Raw genomic sequence first — 20,503 nt, forward strand, 5'->3', positions numbered from 1 at the left:
TTACATAATGTCAAAGTGTGGAATTGCTTTCTATGTATTTACCTACGTACTTTAGGATTATCCATGTTTGCTATTTAAATTATTATCGATTTTATCGAAAAAGCAGATACCGACTTACCGACGCGAATGCCATTCAATTCATGGAAAAATCTGGATACATGCTTAGAACCCACAACAATACAAATAACAAGTTTTTTTTATGGTACGAATATGAAGTGTATTAAAAATAATTAGACATAAGTTACAGCTAACTAAAGCCAAAATACAAATATAGCCAAATGTTACCAAGTTTTTTGCTACAACAATAGTTATATGTACAGTCAAGGTAATAAATATATACATGTACAAAGTGTCAAAAATATGTGTACACTGCCTTAAAGTACAGGGAACAAATTCGTGTATGTATATACTTTTATCACTTTGTCCTTGTCGATATTTAATATCTTGACTTTCCTACAAACAAAATTATTAGTCAAAAATCAAAAACTACTTTCCTGGAGCACTAACTTCAGATGGAGCTAAAATGTTCATTCGGCTTTCGAGAAAGTTTCGCGCGCATCTATAAGTACAGTTGCCATCAGATATATCGGAGCACCTCGGCCGCTTCGATATATCTGATGTCTGTCTGTCCGGTCCCATAGTAAAAATTGTTCAGTATAATCCCAAAAGCTCCCTGGCAACGGTAATGCACATATTTTTTGTCCACCTTGTATAGTAAAACTCACTTGACAAACATCTTGCGTAAAACCTGAAAAAATACAACACACCTTTAATAAAATAATAGTACTCGTACATTTTGTTGTACAATATGTATTCCAAGCAACGGTACGTACCCATAACTTAAAATTCATTCGGCCACGCCTTAAAGTTAAACTTAACATTTTATAATCAAACTTTTTCGATTACATTACATCCCAAATAGGATAGAAGCCTATGTCGTGTAGGATAAAACGTCTGACATAAAAGGTAAAAGTCATGGAACCCGTTAACCCGCCTTTAGGGGCTTACTTAAAGGCATAATGGGGTCAACGTTATGGGCCGTAATACCCTAATTTTAAACAGACCGCGGAGTAAGGTGTCAATGGGTTTAATAGACCCTGAAACTAAAAGGGACCTAGAAACGAGAGATTGTAATGTGAAATATAAAATAGAAACGGCATCCAGATTTCAAAACCGGTTTCTATTTTAAAAATATAATTTTGATTTGATATGCACTATGGGTAGGGTGGTTCAATAGTTATTTGTGTCCCAAGGGAGGAAAAGTGGGGGATTGCGTGCCGCGTCTAAAATGGGATGTCCTACGATTCCTCCCGTGGTGCGCATACTATTTTTCTGCTCGACGGAGGCGGATAGCGGTAAATTCGTTTAGCGCAGCGGGAGCAAAGTTGACGCTTTTTTCCCGCAGGGCAGAATTTTTTTTTTTCCGACGGAGTACCCCTTTATATTGTTACACTTATTATGGCGACAAAATATCCCAAATTTTGTAACTTTATCTCTACTACAAGGGGTGCTCAACTACTTTGAATTTTTTTATCATGTGTGAAAGTACGTATTTCACTTTTATTTATTTATTTAGGTATCAGTACCCCTAGTGTAAATTTATTCGATGGCGTGACGTGACATACGCGTTGCGTTTATACTCATAATATAGGTACAATGCAAAAGATATGAGTTAATACCATTTTAATGTCTTTGAAAACGCGTTTGCACTAAAAACAAGTTTTTACTGTAAGACATAGCTATACCCAACATTTAATAAAATAACGTACAATCAGCAAAGCGATTTTTATACCGCAGACTGTGAAAGTGTTATTTAAAAGTCATAATGTGATAGTTTGATGTTTAAAATATCTCTTGCACAGTCTGGGCTACCAAAATCGCTGCCAATTTGTTCTAACTCTAGCAGCCCTGCATGTGAAATGTATTTTTTATTTTATTTGTAAATAAACTTTTGCGGGCTCAGATTTGATCCCAAAACGCTCACAAATTAAAACCCATTACAATGTCAACTTAATAAATAAATGAATTATACAAAGATGCTAAGCGAATAGTTTTGCGGATTGTTACAACTTACAATCTTTGATAATTTCTTGTTATACTCGTAATGCACTGGGTTTCGACAAACAACATAAATTAGTGAATTATTTATACGTGTTATTCCGGTTGTTTCTTTTCCGAATAGGATGAATTATTGTGTAGGAAATCCTTCAATATTTCCAATTAACGTATACAAAATAGAAAAGCACTTATAATTTTATTAAAGCACTTAACCCTTTTCCTATCAGAGTCAAATAACTTCGCAATCAAGGTTCGGGTCGCATTAATAAACACAGTAGTACTAATTCGTATAACTCTAGTTGGATGAGTGTTGTCAAACTACACTTACTTACTTGTTTGGCTGGCGCGATGACCCAAAAATGAGTCTTGGCCTCCAACACAAGAGCACGCAACTTTGCTCGGTCCAGGGGGCCTGCCGCGAAAACCGAAATTCGTAAATTGCGTGGATCTTTCTCTTTTACTCTCACTAAGATGTAATTAGAGTGACAGAGAAAAATGCCCGCAATTGACGAACTTCGATTTTCGCGGTAGGCCCCCAGAGCGGACTCGCGCCAGCTGTCGCTGCCGCCGAGCTCACGGAGATCTGCCTCCACTCTATCCACTAAACGATACTTAGGATGACCAACAGGACGGCGTCCGGTCCGGCGGCGTCAAGAGGGCTTACTTAGGTCGACCAACAGGACGGCGTCCGGTTGGTCGACCTAAGTAAGCCCTTTTGACTGCCCGATCGTCGCCCATCCTTTCGACTTTCCTTTCTATCCTGTCAAACTATAATGCTTTTTTTAGCATTAGAAATAAGGGTATAGCACAAAGCACGTGGCCATAAAAGACATTTTACGCAGCACACACAACTGTCAGAGAACCCTAAACAGCCATAAAGAGGAACTCCTAGTTCCGATTTTTCCATACAAACGCTCTCGACTGTTTCCTTCCTAGATTTTTAACCTATAGCAATGATTTTTTTTTCAAAAATATTATTATCAGCAATATCTGTGCCGCCATGTTTTGCGTTTTGGATTATTTTATTTTGAAGAAACTTAGAAGAAATTCGCAAAACCGGCTCAATTGGATTGGCTGCAAAAAAAGGCGCAGTATACAAATATGACAACAAATATCCAAAAAATCAAATCGTAGCGGCATAGATTATTTCTTCTTTTTGCAGTTCCCAATATTCCATATTTGATTGGTTGCGTTTTGGAGGAGGGAACGGTCGAGAGCGAAACCTCGATTTTTGAATTTTTTGCGTGGGAATTTTATGGCCCAATTCGAAGTCTCATTCTTCTACGATAACGATAAGTTCTGACTTAGAAAAATTCTCATTTAGATATCGTTTGTATGTCGTATTTATTGACATAAACAGATCGATTCGGGCAACCAATGTCACTTTGACGTTAGAAATATCGAAGATAGATCTTACTGGGATCACAGCGGAATCGAAATAAACGTCAATTTTAACATGTCGTTTAGTTATCGATATTTTAAAGATCTTTCCAAGATCTTAAACGTGTCTTAATCATTCTTCGAATCCGGCCGTTAGTCCGAGCTGCCGTTGTCCTTATCGCACGCACGCACGCACTCCCGCCCACCGCAGCGCGACAGAAACATAGCTTAAAAAATTCCAGATTTGAAAAGTTGCTCAGCTAGGAATTACTCTTAAGAAAATTTACCTAATTGTCTTTGGATACACTAAAATGATAAAATGTTTTTTTTTTTTTTTCTAGATATTACATTTTTACAATTACATACCTATTGTTAAAATATTTATGTTTAGAAACCGTTTTCTTAATTTTTTTATTTCAGTTCTGCTAAGGTTACATACTTAAAAACCAAAAGAAGATGTTCTGAACGTTCGGTTCGTGTTTTATCATGTCTTGTCGTTGTCATAAGTGGGACAGTCACCGGTAGAATCTAATATTAATCCTAAGCAGAAAAGATTGACTATGACTGCTTCTTTGTTTACCGAATTTCTAATTCTAATAAAAAACGAGGTATAGAAGCTTATTTCAGATTTAAAAGCTTTGGAAACATTTTCATAAACTTAATTGTTAAAATGATCCATATAATAATTCCGTATACGACGGGAAGAAGTTGACACTCGAGAGAAAAAAATTAAGGAATTTGAACCTTATGTAACGCTGTTATAAGTTCAAATTTCTTCAATTTCTATATCTCGGGTTATTAACTTTTTTTCCGTCGTGTACTAAATTATGCAAACCTGCTCCCAAAATTTTACGAGAATCGGCTGGATAGCTCGACAGTTATCCTGATTTTTTACAGGAAATTAAGCATTATCTTGGGTCTCCTTAGAATATTATGCTTAGGTATGTGGTCATTCAAGACAAAATTCCTCCGATGCTAACTTTGACTCAACGAAACCAACGGCCCGATTCGAAGAATGAGATACGATAACGATAAGTTCTGGTTTAGATAAATTCTCATTTAGATATCGTTTGTATGTCGTATAATTGACAGAAGCAGCTGGATCCGGGCAACCAATGTCACTTTTTACGTTAGAAATATCGTAGATAGATCTTATTGGGATCACAACGGAATCGAAATAAACGTAAATTTTGACATGTCGTTTAGTTATCGATCTTTTAAAGATTTTTCCAAGATCTTAAACGCGTCTTAATCATTCTTCGAATCGGGCCGCAAGGGCCTGTTTCGCAATGTCCAAGTAAATTCCAGAATAAGCTACTTGGCACGTGTCTGACGAATAAAGCCATCGTTGGCGTTTCACAATCTTCAAATAGGCTTAACTGGCAGATAAAGTTGCAAAAAGTTTTATCTGGCAGTTAATATATTTGTTAATTAGCTATCCGATACTTTACTTGGACATTATGAAACAGGCTTTAAGTTGGCATTATTTAAGTACACATAAAAGTAGATAGATACTAGATAGATATGTAGATAGAACTAAATTGCACACCGTAATTAAAGAAAATATTGATGACAAAAATTTCATTTTTGGTACTAGCTTTTATCGCTGATTTGTACTTTTCAACTATAGTGGGGTTTTTAGGTGCACTCAATGTATGGGAACCAATATTTTTCTCATTAAAGCATGAGACTTGGCACACTTGTTACTAAGGTGGACCAGAGTCGAAAACGCCCGGGAGGCAGCGGGAGACACCCCTCTAGTGGGGAGGGGGAGGGGGTGAAGTTTTCCTACACCGCGCGCACTGTTGGTCGTCATAACTACTAAACTACAGCTACTAGGGCAAGTGTGGTATCATTTTCGGATAAATAAAAGATGGCCAATCATTTTCTAAAACAAAAAAAATACCTTTACATAGAAAAAAATTGAAATACGGCCCAAAATCTAAAATCTTTTGAGTAAAAAAAAATCTTTCAAGGTCAATAAATTTTTAATGATTACCGATATCGGATTAAAAAAAATATATTTAAAAAGGCGCATTAATACAGATTCCAAAAATATAAGTAACATTGCAAATATTTAAGAAAAAAATTGTTTAAAAAAATATAGAACACCGCGCGGCAGAGTCGTAAAAAATTCTTAGCCAATTATGAACATCAAAAACGAGTTTTATAGGTTGCTAGTGTCCTGTAAGCTGTAACTAATAAGGATGGAGTTTTCATTAGATATAGTATATCATCATATCAGCTCATATATGTCCCCACCGAGGGGCTCGAGCCTACCCTGCATTAGGGTGATCGGGCCTTAGTCGATCACGCGAGCCCAGTGCGGGTTGGTCGACTTCACACACAAGCTTCGAGTTTCCTCGCAGCCGTGTGCAGGTTTCCTCACGATGTTTTCCTTCAATGAAGAGCGTCGAATAAACGTACATATGAAATCGAGATTCGAAAACACATTGGTATGCGGCCAGGATTCGAACCACGACCTCCCGCACAGGAGGTAGCGGTCTTAAGCATTACGCCACCGACGCTCTCTATATATAGTATATAGCTCAATTTTAATAATTATTTGATAGAAGACATTTTTTATCGTGTGTATAAGCATATTTAAACTTATGGCTCAGCTGGGCACGATTTCAAGTGACCCAAAATCTATAAAGAAATTAAACAAACAGTATAGAATTTTACTTAAAAATGTTTATTATTTACATTGTCCCCCACAATCGCAAAGCTCCGTGCACTTAAGTTGCCGCTGAAAGCACCGGCACCTCGAGCCGCCGCACCTCTTTTTGCATCTGCACCGGATCATTTCCAGGCATGCATCTGCAGCTACGGGCAAGTCTGTCCATGTAGGTTGCCAGCTTTCACTGACTTTTCTCCATCCCCAGTTAGATGGACAGGGAAGATTTTGATTCGGTGACATCTGACCCCATACATGGACTGCTTGGAACACTGCCCGCAGGAAATGCTGGTATAGAGCAGCTTTCGTCGGAGGTATATTCTCCAATTGGCGGTCTTTTTTCGAGAATAGGTGCTTTCGGGCTTCGTTTACGGTTGTAAATGAACTGGCTCTAAAACATAACAAAAAAATTAGTTACTAGACTATTTTATTGTATTGCTAGTTTTAAAAAGTGCTTATTACCTGTCATATAAAATGACGACAAACTTTTCGATTACTGTAAACGCCTCGCTAGTACTCCCCTCATATGCTGCCAGAAACCCTTCTGTGGCATTGGGAAATGCGTTCCATGCATCTATTGCACTTTTTTTTCCTTTCCCGTTAAAATAGGACACAGTATCACAACCTGTGAAGGCATGGAACAGGGGGAGGACTTTCGCTTTTTGTGGCCCTGTAAAAGAAAATAATATGTTTTATATAGCCCGCCTAGCGTTATAGTCTCAGTGCATTCTATTCTATTCTAGCTAGTGGCTAGGGCGTAACGTAGATAAATACAATTTATAATTATTTTTTACCTAGAGTTTTTGCTATTTCGTGACAAGGAAGGTACTGGTGGTGTTTACCAGTACCTACGTGTACCCACAGCTCTTCTAGCTCAGGTACTTGTAGCACACTTGCGACTGCCAGCACCACGACGTCGGTATCAACAGTGCGTATCATTACCCGCGTATAACCTTGACTTACTGCCTCAGCCATGTGCACTATGATTCTTGTATCAGCCTCTTCATGGTTACATGGAGCTAATCTTTGCGTGTCGCGAGTACTTTTTAGAATAGAATAGAATGCACTGAGACTATAACGCTAGGCGGGCTATATAAAACATATTATTTTCTTTTACAGGGCCACAAAAAGCGAAAGTCCTCCCCCTGTTCCATGCCTTCACAGGTTGTGATACTGTGTCCTATTTTAACGGGAAAGGAAAAAAAAGTGCAATAGATGCATGGAACACATTTCCCAATGCCACAGAAGGGTTTCTGGCAGCATATGTGGGGAGTACTAGCGAGGCGTTTACAGTAATCGAAAAGTTTGTCGTCATTTTATATGACAGGTAATAAGCACTTTTTAAAACTAGCAATACAATAAAATAGTCTAGTAACTAATTTTTTTGTTTTGTTTTAGAGCCAGTTCATTTACAACCGTAAACGAAGCCCGAAAGCACCTATTCTCGAAAAATGACCGCCAATTGGAGAATATACCTCCGACGAAAGCTGCTCTATACCAGCATTTCCTGCGGGCAGTGTTCCAAGTAGTCCATGTATGGGGTCAGATGTCACCGAATCAAAATCTTCCCTGTCCATCTAACTGGGGATGGAGAAAAGTCAGTGAAAGCTGGCAACCTACATGGACAGACTTGCCCGTAGCTGCAGATGCATGCCTGGAAATGATCCGGTGCAGATGCAAAAAGAGGTGCGGCGGCTCGAGGTGCCGGTGCTTTCAGCGGCAACTTAAGTGCACGGAGCTTTGCGATTGTGGGGGACAATGTAAATAATAAACATTTTTAAGTAAAATTCTATACTGTTTGTTTAATTTCTTTATAGATTTTGGGTCACTTGAAATCGTGCCCAGCTGAGCCATAAGTTTAAATATGCTTATACACACGATAAAAAATGTCTTCTATCAAATAATTATTAAAATTGAGCTATATACTATATATAGAGAGCGTCGGTGGCGTAATGCTTAAGACCGCTACCTCCTGTGCGGGAGGTCGTGGTTCGAATCCTGGCCGCATACCAATGTGTTTTCGAATCTCGATTTCATATGTACGTTTATTCGACGCTCTTCATTGAAGGAAAACATCGTGAGGAAACCTGCACACGGCTGCGAGGAAACTCGAAGCTTGTGTGTGAAGTCGACCAACCCGCACTGGGCTCGCGTGATCGACTAAGGCCCGATCACCCTAATGCAGGGTAGGCTCGAGCCCCTCGGTGGGGACATATATGAGCTGATATGATGATATACTATATCTAATGAAAACTCCATCCTTATTAGTTACAGCTTACAGGACACTAGCAACCTATAAAACTCGTTTTTGATGTTCATAATTGGCTAAGAATTTTTTACGACTCTGCCGCGCGGTGTTCTATATTTTTTTAAACAATTTTTTTCTTAAATATTTGCAATGTTACTTATATTTTTGGAATCTGTATTAATGCGCCTTTTTAAATATATTTTTTTTAATCCGATATCGGTAATCATTAAAAATTTATTGACCTTGAAAGATTTATTTTACTCAAAAGATTTTAGATTTTGGGCCGTATTTCAATTTTTTTCTATGTAAAGGTGTTTTTTTTGTTTTAGATAATGATTGACCATCTTTTATTTATCCGAAAATGATACCACACTTGCCCTAGTAGCTATAGTTTAGTAGTTATAACGACCAACAGTGCGCGCGGCGTAGGAAAACTTCACCCCCTCCCCCTCCCCCCTAGAGGGGTGTCTCCCGCTGCCTCCCGGGCGTTTTCGACTCTGGTCCACCTTAGTAACAAGTGTGCCAAGTCTCATGCTTTAATGAAAAAAATATTGGTATTGTCCTATAACGACCCCACTACTAGTACTTATCGAGTCAGTTCTAAAAAGTCCAAAAACAATTAGGTTACGTTGTTTTATCACAGAGTTCCTATGGCTACCTACTGTCTCCATCATCAGATGAGCTCGATGGTACCATAATATTATATTTTCACCCGACTTACATATGCAAATTTTCAACTTCATTGTAAACCAGGAAGTGAGACAAATTTAACTTGCAAGATTTGATAGTTAGGTACATACATAGGTAGGTACATTGCAAGTTAAATAACAGAGCGATTTTATTGCTAAAATAACTAAAAAGAAAATTAGCAGTAGGTAACTCAACTAACTACTTATTCTAGATCTAGTAGGGTCAATTGCAAAAAAAGTCTCAAGTCCAAAAACACAGAAGTCCATTATGCTCTCGTGTTGTGATGTTTAAATGAATGCAACAATGTTTCAACCACAACGTATCCATTCGAGATGTCAGCAATTACCTTTAAACACCACCCGCGGTTTTCGTAATTTGGTTCTTCATTCCATTTAGCAACTTTGTTGCAAATTAGCAAAATTGTTATTGTTGTCAATAGGTACTGTTTAAAAACCACACTTTTGGTAATTTCGTTGCTTAAATATGCATTTTTATGCCTTTGTCTTTTCCACCTGTTTCATTATATGTTACAACAAAATTGCGATCCATTATGACTTCGAAATTTTTCGTTTCTGGACTTAAACGCGAGTAAAACCCCTAGTGCGCAAAAAGTTCCAGTTGATAAACAAGACCAAGTGCGGGTAGTTCGAAAACCTCGCGCGGCTAGAAGATGTTGATGTTAACTTTAGCCAGTCTTCTCCGAGACCAGCCACGGAGACAACCCTGTCCTCGAAATGTCGTTACCTCCGAAATTATTTAAAACTTAATACGCGATTGTCCCGTCCGTCCTATAATTTAATAATGTGTAAAAATCGTGAAAGTTTAAATCAGTTGTTTTAGTTTGTTTTGTCACTTTCTATTATTTAACGAAAATAATTAGCCATAGATTTCTCATGTCGCGTCACAACACAAGATAATTTATCATTCTTGCTTAAATAGTATACATACATATAAGTATCAATTCCAATCTTATTTTTTATTCTGACCGAGCTTTTATTACTTTTGTAAAAATGATTTACCTACATTAGAACTGCAACAATGAAATAATATTTACAACGGAACAAAGATATTCGAGTTAGTGTAAATAACAGATTGCATAAATGCATATCGAATGCATGCATTTTTTTTAAATGCCTACTACAAACATCGATTACTCCTAGTACCTATCCACAGACATGTGTCCATCAGATAAATCACGGAAACGTAGACACTGCGCCCGCAATTTGCAGGGAAATTCGAACGTGGAGTCAAGGTATTAAATATAGACACGAACAAAGTGCCAAAAATATGTACACACTTTTTTAATGTAATGTATACATATTTTTGTCATTTTGTTCGTTCCGTTCGTCATATTTAAAAGATTTATGTTTAGTTACAACTTCGCCAGAAAAGTGTTATTTTAAAACTAAATCCCTTAATAAATATAAGAGACGCTGATATTTACTATATGTTAATGAAAATAGAGAACTGAAATTCTTAAAAAATCCATCAGTAAAAATATGTCAGTCCTTTCCCATAATAAAATTATTGTATTCGTTAATGAAAGGGTGATCTGCCCTATACGTTATACACTTTACACTTCTGTAAAATTAATATGGGAGGGCGGAGCGGTGGTGTCGCGGCGGCGCCGGCGCCTGTTTGCGTGCCCGGCGAGGCGCACGCGCTGGGCCGCAAACGCTCCCTCTGCACGAGCTATCGCTCTGTTGAATGATATGTCTCTGCGATTACCTGACGTTGACATTTTTTATCATGCATCTTACCAAATTATTAAAGGCATTTATGAATTTTTGAATTTAACTTAATTTAATTAATTATCATTCATGTTTATTTACTTTATTGACATACTTAATATTATATGATCGAATTTGGTTTTTGTTTTTGTAAGGTTGACATGTAATTTTCATAGTGCTAGTGTGACATAGCATGTATAATAATTATAATAACATTACTTATAAGCGCCTTGGTTTATTAGACTGTAAGCTTATTTGTGAATAAAATCGAAAATATAAATGTAAAAATATATTTGGTGACACAAGAGCGAAAAAATTAAATGTCTTTACCCAACTTATCGAATTCCATTTGCGACGAAATATGTTCGTTCAAGCTTCTGTTGGAGTCGAATACTACCCCAATATGAATAACAGCCTAACAGCCATTGAAAAACCAGTTTGAATTTGGAATTTAGTGCACGGGGATAAGATAAACAATTGAATGATTTTAAGAATGTCTGTTAGGCTGTTATGTGTGGGGATGAAGATTAGACTTGGGGATTTCACAGAAATCTGACAAGGCTTATACGTCCGTGAAAATAACTAAATTATACCGAAGACTTGTCTCAACTTGGAAACCTTTGTTTTTGTCACATTCTATTAAACACAAATGTCAAAGTGACAGATAAGGACAAAGGATTATCAAGGGCTTAGACTTGACAAGCTTTTATAAATAGCGCCAGAAATTAAGAGGGTAGAAGACGGCCGCTTCTCCATACAAACGTAGTCCCCATTTTCCTCTCTGTATATTGACATTATGCTAAATAATTTTAAATAATTTGATGTTTATTAACAATAACTATGCCCCTACGTTTGACTTTTTTATTAAGAGCGAAAAGATGTTTTAATAAAAAATTTTAAATGCTCCTAACTCTTATAATAATTAGGAATTCGAAAAAAATCTAAAGGTCATGGTCGATATACACCAAACTGTGTCAAAATATTTTCAATAATATTATTTATTTATCTTAAACTTTATTGTACACATACAAGTAAAACGTACAATAGGCGGACTTAATGCCTTGAGGCATTCTCTACCAGTCAACCACTGGGCCGAATAGAAATTTGCAAAGGTGGGTGCAGTGTGAAAAGAAAATGTTCCAAAATTAAATGTTAATATCCAGAGAGGGAAATGAGGACTTCGTTTGTATGGAAAGACGATATTGCGTAGGTCCTCCACTTTCGTCTTAAACTGCCAGTGATTTGTCAGTGAAGTAGGTAGTCACATTAAACCAATAGATTGGTAGGATAGGTTCGTTAGGTTGCTTCAAACGCAGAGAAAACTGTCCGGAATATGAAGCCCCGCTTAGCGGGGCTGCGTCGACTCAGGGAACGAGACAAAGATTTTCACGTTTCACGATATGCCTATGGATTTTACGATCTACCTGATCTTAGGATCAGCCGCCGACATAGATTTAGATATTGGTTTACTGAGAGGACACACACACAAAATCAGGCATGAAAGTCTTAGTGTAGTTTTAATTTTAGAACTCCAGTTCCAGGCACTCAACGCCATTTTCATTTACTCAATAATCGTTTTATTTGCCACTCTTTCTTAAGTTTAAGACCTTCGGACTGGAAAGTGACACCAGCCCGCGTAGCCAACATGCCAATCATTAAGAAAGAAAGAAAATACATTTATTTAACGCCACAACTGATACAAAAAAGTAAAGAAGAAATACATAAAAAAACGCATCGGAGGCTAAACTAGGAGCATACCTAGTGCCGCGGCAGTCCGGGGCGCTGGTTTCCAGTGGGGGGGTTAACGTTCCGTAGCCAACGAACTGTCACTGTCGCACTTATATGGAAGAGCGATAGAGAGAGACTACGCTACGCTACGGAGCGTTAATGATTGGCATGTTGGCTATGCGCGCTGAAATCTGACTTAAATATTAACATTGTACCTAAACAAAATTTTAAAAGGGAAATATTGTGAAAGTTCAGCATTTATTACCGTAAGGCGATAAGGCGAAATCTGCCATTTTATAGAACTTTGCTGAAAGCGTTTTGGAACGGATTGTTATTTTTTATTTTATTGTGTAATTAGTGGAGGATAAAGGGGATGAAATTAAATGAGGCTTTCAGTTTTAGTGACAAACTCAAATGGAAATCTAGCTTAATATTTGGCTCTAATTTCTGCAGCTGGAAATGAGATTTTAAGGTGCAGTAGGTTCAGAAAACGGAGTTTTTAAAAAGTCTTAGCGCTCTTTTGGCTGCCATAAATTTAATTAGCAATCTTGAGGCCATTCTCGAGGGACTGTATTGATTTTAATCTTGAGTTTTTTTTTATACCACGACGGTGGCAAACAAGCGTACGGCCCGCCTGATGGTAAGCAGTCACCGCAGCCTATGGACGCCTGCAACTCCAGATGTGTTATATGCGCGTTGCCGACCCTTTAAATTTTATGAGTTTTTGACTTTCTCTTGATAGAAAAAAATCACGAACATAGGTCTTTAAAACTTGTAACAAATAATGCACAAAAGCTAAAAATGTGAAAATTACTTCTAAAACTCGGATATATCAGGTTTATTAGAACGTATCGATTACTTTAAAAAAAACGTACAAACAAACAATAAATTAAAAAATATGGTATCCGCGTTCCCGGGCACGTAATTCCACCTCGCTTACGCTTAGACTCATTCAAAGAACACGAACTTACTGGGCCTTAAATGGCAGTTAAGTATAAGTAGGCAAAAGATTGTGCCCCGATAAAACAGAAAAAGAGCCTGCGGATCTTTACTGGGTACCGGTAAATTGGGGTTACTTTGATTCCTGGGATAATAGTGATTATCATCATGATGTACTGTAACAAATTCGTTTGTGAACGCTGTTGCCAATCACATTATAATTTTTTTAAGCTAGCATTCAAAAATCAGCTGTGTAGGTATTCCTGAAACCTTAATGTTCAATGTTACCTCGTGAATCAAAGTAACCCCAGTTTACAGTATGCTTTCAGGGCGTTCATGTTTTACAGTTTATTGAAGTATTTTGGGAATTATTATTAATAAAATTTGGTCTCATACGGCACTTTATTTATTTGCACAAATAAAAACAATGTATGAATTATAATTTTATTTTAATAGTATTCGTTTTGTATTAAAATATTAAATCACAAAAATAAAATATTATTCGCGATCATCATCATCATCATCGACCCGACTATCATGAACAAGGGGACCGACCTTCCTAGGAAACTATGGTGTCGCTTAAACCGCTTAAGAACCGGGCACGGACGAAGCAACTTCTTCCGGCATAAGTGGGGTTGGAGAGACTCCGCGCTATGCGACTGCGGCATCGAGGACCAGACTATGGAGCACATCATCCTGCGGTGCCCACTCCGCGCATACTCGGGTAGCCCGGATGATCTATTAGACTTGACGCCCGATGCTGTGCAATGGTTGCAAAACTTAGATGTTGCATTACAAATAATACTGTATATGTATAATTATGCCTATGTGACTATATCGCCATACGATTAAATAAATCATCATCATCTATCATCTTTTTCAGCTTGGCGCAAATAAGTTAATGTCATTGACCAAATGAAACAATAATAACCGAAATATGGACGCAGGTATGTGATGACCCCATCGCCCCCTGGTTTTACCAGTGCAACCAGTCAACGTAGGGCAGCTTGTGGCGAGCTGTTGGAGAGTAACGATCCCACGTACCCGAGTGCTTCTGTGGAGTTCTGTCATCCGAAAGGTGGATGGGTGTTACAGGATTATCTGCCTTAGCCGGCTGTCCAAAGTGGAGTGGAGCTGCGTTATTGAGTAGATGTGGAAACGTAGGTGTCCAGTTGGCAATATGTTCAAAGTCCAGTGACACCTTCCTACCCCCATTCCTCAAACCGGTGTTACCCTTGAGCCTCTGCCGGAAATAAATAATTTTATTAGGCCCCCTGCCTCCGGTTTTATATTACAAAGCCCAGAATTTAGTCCATCTCTCAATAGTTCTTACATCCTGGCGGGTGAATTCTCTGCGTGCGTCCAAGGGCAGGCAACTGCTCGTTATACAGTAAGCTGCAGAGATGACTGACCCCCTGCAAACAAGTTTCTCTGCAGGAGGTCAGTTATCTGCAGCTTACGTACAAATTACATTTATTTTAAATGTCCGGAACACCACTGTTCCGTGATGGGAAAACAAAAATATACTAAATACTCAGTTTATAAATGTTATCGATTACGTGAATAACTACTTCTGCGTTGTTTTGTGATAGAGAAAGAGTCTTAATTAAACCATCAATCCCGATAGCTTTATTCAATAAATAACTACTGAAAATATATTTAATCACAGTAACCCAGTCCTTGATTATCCCGCGATTTGTTTGAAAATAAGGCATTTACAACTGCTACGAGTATACCATCTTTTTACATTACCTACTTAATCAATGTTGATATATGAATATATATATAATAATATATAAAATGTGTGTGTCCCCCCCTAACTTCTAAAATAACAGAATGAGAATCTTAAAAAAAATGTATGATATACATTGCCATGCAAACTTCCACCGAAAATTGGTTTGAACGAGATCTAGTGAGTAGTTTTTTTTTATATGTCATCAAATTAAAAAAAAAATTTTTTTTCATCAAACCCATACGTGTGGGGTATCTATGGCTAGGTCTTCAAAAATGATATGTAGGTTCCTAATATCATTTTTTTCTAAACAGAATAGTTTGCGCGAGAGACACTTCCAAAGTGAAAAAATGTGTCCCCCCCCCCCTGTAACTTCTATAATAACAGAATGAAAAATCTAAAAAAATATATGATATACATTACCATGCAAACTTCCACCAAAAATTGGTTTGAACGAGATCTAGTAAGTAGTACGTCATAAATGGTACGGAACCCTTCATGGGCGAGTCCGACTCGCACTTGGCCGCTTTTATTATTGCTTGGTATTCTGTAAGTAATTATATGGAAATGATATTTAATATTATAAATTGATTTGAATAAATTAGCATTGCGCGACGACGACAATAATGGTTTCGATTATTTTTAATTTGAGTTTGACCATAACGAAGAACTTCCCGTACTATTTTTGCTACAATAAGGTGAACATTTCCGAGCATATTGGAGAAAAGAATTCTTACATTACATAATTATAGTGCGGTAATTACCACTTTAAAATTTTGTTAGTGGTACTGTAAAACGTTGTACGATACACGTGCGAATAGGTAATTTGCAAGTTTTTTCTTATTTCCTACTTTTCGCACTCGTATCGTAATATACTAATAGTGACTGGCGTTAATTTATCAAAACCATCAGTTATATGATATATTTCCTTTAATGATTTATCTATTTCCTTGCTGTCAAACGGCAGTCAAATTGCTCGCTAACTGAATTAATGTCAGATTCGGCTTCGATATCAAACTATCCATAATTTACTTAAATCCCTTGAGTAACACCAGAAATGATTAATAGAAGTCTTACTATTTGCTAAAGTGTTGATTTGTATTTTGAGTATACAATTTACCGTATATAGTTTCCGTCTGACTCCTGCACACAGGCGGTCCTAGGGGTGTGAGTACACGCCGTGGTCGCTTTCGTACTGCAAATCTGGGGCGACAGTATGGATTCGGCAGCACCTAGGGTGACAAAGCAGCCCTATTTAGGGAGGCACTGCTTTCCTCGCTCAGCCGGGGAGAGGGCTAGAAAAGGTGCCCTAAACAAATGCTCGTCCCTACTTGAAAGATGGTAGTAACCGCGGCTGCCATCGCATCAACTCAATTCGTGGTCGTCGCAACAAAATTAACAGCATGAAAATAGCTATGATGACATTCGGCGCGTGGAACGTCAGAACGCTCATTGATCGAGATGGTAACGCCTGCCCTGAACGCAAAACCGCCATAGTAGCTCGAGAACTTCGTCGTTATAACGTGGATGTGGCTGCTCTCAGTGAAACGCACCTTGCCGACGAAGGAGAGCTAGTGGAAGATGGTGGTGGCTACACATTCTTCTGGAAGGGTACCGCTGCCTCCGAACCTCGGCGTTCAGGTGTAGGATTTGCCATCAAGACCCAGCTAGTGAAGCGACTGGAGGAGTACCCTGTACACATCTCAGACCGCGTGACCACATTGCGCCTTCATCTGGATAAGGACAATTTCCTGAATGTCATCAGTGTCTACGCTCCAACGCTAGACAAGTCTGATGACATGAAGGACCAATTTTACGACCAAATGTCTCAATGCCTAGATGGCATAGACGCCAGAGAGCAGGTCCTATTGCTAGGCGATTTCAATGCCAGAGTTGGACGAGACTATGAGGCATGGCCTGGAGTTCTAGGTAGGCACGGAGTCGGCAATATGAACAGCAATGGTCAGTTGCTACTCAGTTTTTGTGCTCAATATGAGCTGGCAATATCGAACTCAATGTTCAGGCTTGCCGCTAAGTACAAAACCACCTGGATGCACCCAAGATCCAAACACTGGCATATGATAGATTATGCCATCGTACGGCAAAGAGACTTCAGTCAGGTGCAATTCACCCGAGTAATGCGTGGTGCGCACTGCTGGACTGACCACCGGCTCATTGTCACTAGGCTGCGACTCCGTCTACGTCGCCCGCGTAGATCTATAGTGAAAAAGCCGGCGTCTTTGAACGTGGACAGGCTGAAAGATCACCAGGTGGTGGAAGAATATCGCAAAGTCCTGTCCGAGAGACTTCTGCCAATTAATGTTAGGGATGATGTTGGTGCTGTTTGGGGAAAACTGTCTACTCATCTGATGGAAGCCGCTTCTGTTACCTTAGGTAATAAAGACCGTCGTAACGAAGATTGGTTCGACGATAATGATGAAGTTCTCCAGGCAGCATGTGCCACACACCGAGACCTCTTAAGACGACAGAGTCGACAGGGTAGAAGCGAGGCAGCAGTCAAAGCGAGTGACCAGGAAATGCGTAGGCTGTCTCGACAAATTAAGGACAGATGGTGGCGTGACAAAGCATGTCAGATACAGTGGCTCGCTGACACCAACCAGCTTGGGGAGTTCTATTACGAGGTGCGGAAATTGATTGGTATGTCTTTCAGAGCGAAAGTGCCTCTGCGGGCTGTAGATGGTAACAGTTTGATGACTAGCAAAGAGGACGTACTGCAGCGTTGGGCAGAACATTTCAACTCTTTGCTCAACGTAGATCGATCAGCTGATCTATCATACATCAGTTTAATGCCCCAACTCCCCGTAGCCATCGAGCTGGATGAGCCCCTGACACGTGACGAGGTTGTCACAGCCATCAGACAGCAGAAGAACAAGCGAGCAGTTGGCATAGACCTTATACCGGGAGAGCTATTAAAATATGGCGGCGAGGAGTTGCATTCATTTATTTGGGAGTTGTTTGTTCGTATGTGGGAGGAAGAGCGAGTCCCGGATAGTTTTAAAGTGTCTCGCATACAGGCTCTTTATAAAAACAAAGGTGACCGATCTGATTGCAACTCTTACCGCGGTATTTCGCTTTTGACAGCATCTGGGAAGGTCTTTGCCAGAACACTGCTAAATCGCCTAACGAATGTGTCAGAAAAAATCCTGCCTGAAACCCAATTTGGCTTCCGACCTGACAGAGGCACCTGCGAAGCTATCTTCAGCGTACGTCAGCTGCAAGAAAAAAGCAGGGAACAAGGCCGTCAGTTGTACCTCTGTTTTGTTGACCTGGAGAAAGCGTTTGACAGTGTGCCTCGCGAAGCCCTTTGGTTGGTACTCAAGAAGCTGGGATGCACGGAGAAGTTTGTAGGACTTCTGAGACTCCTGCATGACGACATGCAATGCTGCGTCGCTGTAGACGGTGAGCAGTCAGATTTCTTTCCCGTTACCTGTGGGGTGAAACAAGGGTGTGTTCTAGCCCCTACACTGTTCGCTTTATACTTTGCAGTTGTAGTCAAGGAAGTCTTACAAACAGTATCCGAAGGTGTCCGCATACGCTTCCGTACCGATGGCAGTGTTTTTAACTTGGCCAGATTTAGGGCGCGAACGAAAGTGTCACATACATTGATCACAGAGATCATGTATGCTGACGATCTGTGCTTTCTGGCAGAATCCCCAGATGGCCTGCAACAGCTGATGTCTGTTTTTCACCAAGCCTGCTGCAAGTACGGCCTCAAAATTAGTGTCAAAAAGACGGAGGTGATGTCTTTGGACTCATATGGTCACGAGACTCTAGCTGTACAGCTTGGTGAGGACGTGCTGAAGCAGGTCAACAAATTCCGGTATCTGGGGAGCACTATAACATCGAACTGTGACCTTGACGCTGAGATCAGCAGCAGGATCGGTGCGGCAGCTGCAGCGTTTGGGAAACTAGTTTCGAAGGTCTTCTGCTCGCACGATTTAAGACTGGCCACCAAAATTTCAGTGTACATGGCGATCGTGCTGCCAAACCTTTTATACTCTTCCGAGACGTGGTGCGTGTACCGTCATCACATTCGTACCTTAGACAGGTTCCACCTCATATGCTTGCGTAAGATCATGAACATCAGATGGTCTGATCGAGTACGGAATACCGAAGTTCTGCGACGAGCCAAGGTCGGTGGAATAGAGGCTTACATAATGCGTCGACAGCTTCGGTGGTGCGGTCACGTATCGCGTATGCCGGAGGAGAGAGTGGCGAAGCGCATCTTTTATTCTGAACTAGAGGAGGGTAAGCGGAAAGTTGGCGGACAACTCCTCCGATACAAAGATGTTCAGAAAAGACACATGAAAAGATGCAACATTGACGCCTCTCGGTGGGAAGGTTTGGCAGCACATCGTCCTGAGTGGCGCAGGCTGGTGCAGGGCAATGTGCGCGATTTCGAGGAGCAACGTAAAGCTGACCTCGACGCTAAACGCGACGAGCTGAAAACGCGCCAGCCTGCGTCCATTCACTACCACTACCTAGCTGGTGTCCTCACGTGCCCTCAATGTGCGCGGGGGTTCACCTCAAAGATCGGCTATGTCAGCCATCTTCGGGCGCATGAGCGCCGAGCTAACTAGGAGTCGAAGTGGTCGCCATGGTCGAAATCGGCCGGAAAGATCATTCATTCATTCATTCATTTGTGACAATTTTCTAATTTGCTCATGGCAAGTGCTCATTCCCTCACGGGTGCAGGAAAGTAGCACCATATGTACTGTAAAAATAGTATACACACCTCGGCCAGTAAATCAAAACAGATATAAATTTGCCCTAGGTATGTAATATCCGACTATTATCTAACGTATTTTTGGGCCAACCTCTACGAACACTATACTAGCAAATTTAATAAAACTTTTTGGGCTGCGTGGTCCGATTTGGCCTGCCTTTGTCAGTTGGGACATTACGTACCGTACGTGATTCATGACATATTTAGGTAATGTAAATACCTATTAAGAGTTAGCCTTTTCATAACGTCCATTGTAATTTTTGTAACATGAGATGAAATAAAAAGAAAAGGGAGTCTTTTTCGGTTGAGGCGTTAGGTTAGATACTTTTCTAAAACTTTATTCTAGATTTTGTGCATAAGAATTTATTCAAAAATGAATATTATTTTTAAGAATAAATTTAAAATTGTTAATGCTTGCTAAAATAATAAAATCCCAGAATATAAAATCACACTTTTTTTCTTTTCTGACTTTAAGAAGACATTACTTGTAAATCTCGAGGTCTATTTTCGGGACGAAGTGCTAATTGTATTATTTATCTTTAGAGAAAACCAACAACACAATTTCAAACTTATC

At 39.5% G+C, this 20,503-nt stretch overlaps 1 protein-coding gene and 2 long non-coding RNA genes across 3 annotated transcripts in view; 2 read left to right on the forward strand and 1 right to left on the reverse strand.

Annotated features, from left to right (window-relative positions):
- The window catches only part of LOC133529674 (uncharacterized), a 98,501-nt gene that overhangs the window by 53,956 nt on the left and 24,042 nt on the right, over positions 1-20,503 (forward strand). The window lies entirely within an intron of this gene.
- LOC133529603 (uncharacterized) lies at positions 5,400-7,013 on the reverse strand. Its single transcript, XR_009801175.1, has 2 exons — positions 6,578-7,013; positions 5,400-6,506 (listed from the first exon to the last, which is right to left on the reverse strand). It is a non-coding gene; the product is annotated as an uncharacterized LOC133529603 (long non-coding RNA).
- On the forward strand, positions 7,240-7,907 carry LOC133529604 (uncharacterized). Its single transcript, XR_009801176.1, has 2 exons — positions 7,240-7,442; positions 7,514-7,907. It is a non-coding gene; the product is annotated as an uncharacterized LOC133529604 (long non-coding RNA).

Source organism: Cydia pomonella, chromosome 21 (assembly GCF_033807575.1).
Source record: "Cydia pomonella isolate Wapato2018A chromosome 21, ilCydPomo1, whole genome shotgun sequence".
Taxonomy (NCBI): domain Eukaryota; kingdom Metazoa; phylum Arthropoda; class Insecta; order Lepidoptera; family Tortricidae; genus Cydia; species Cydia pomonella.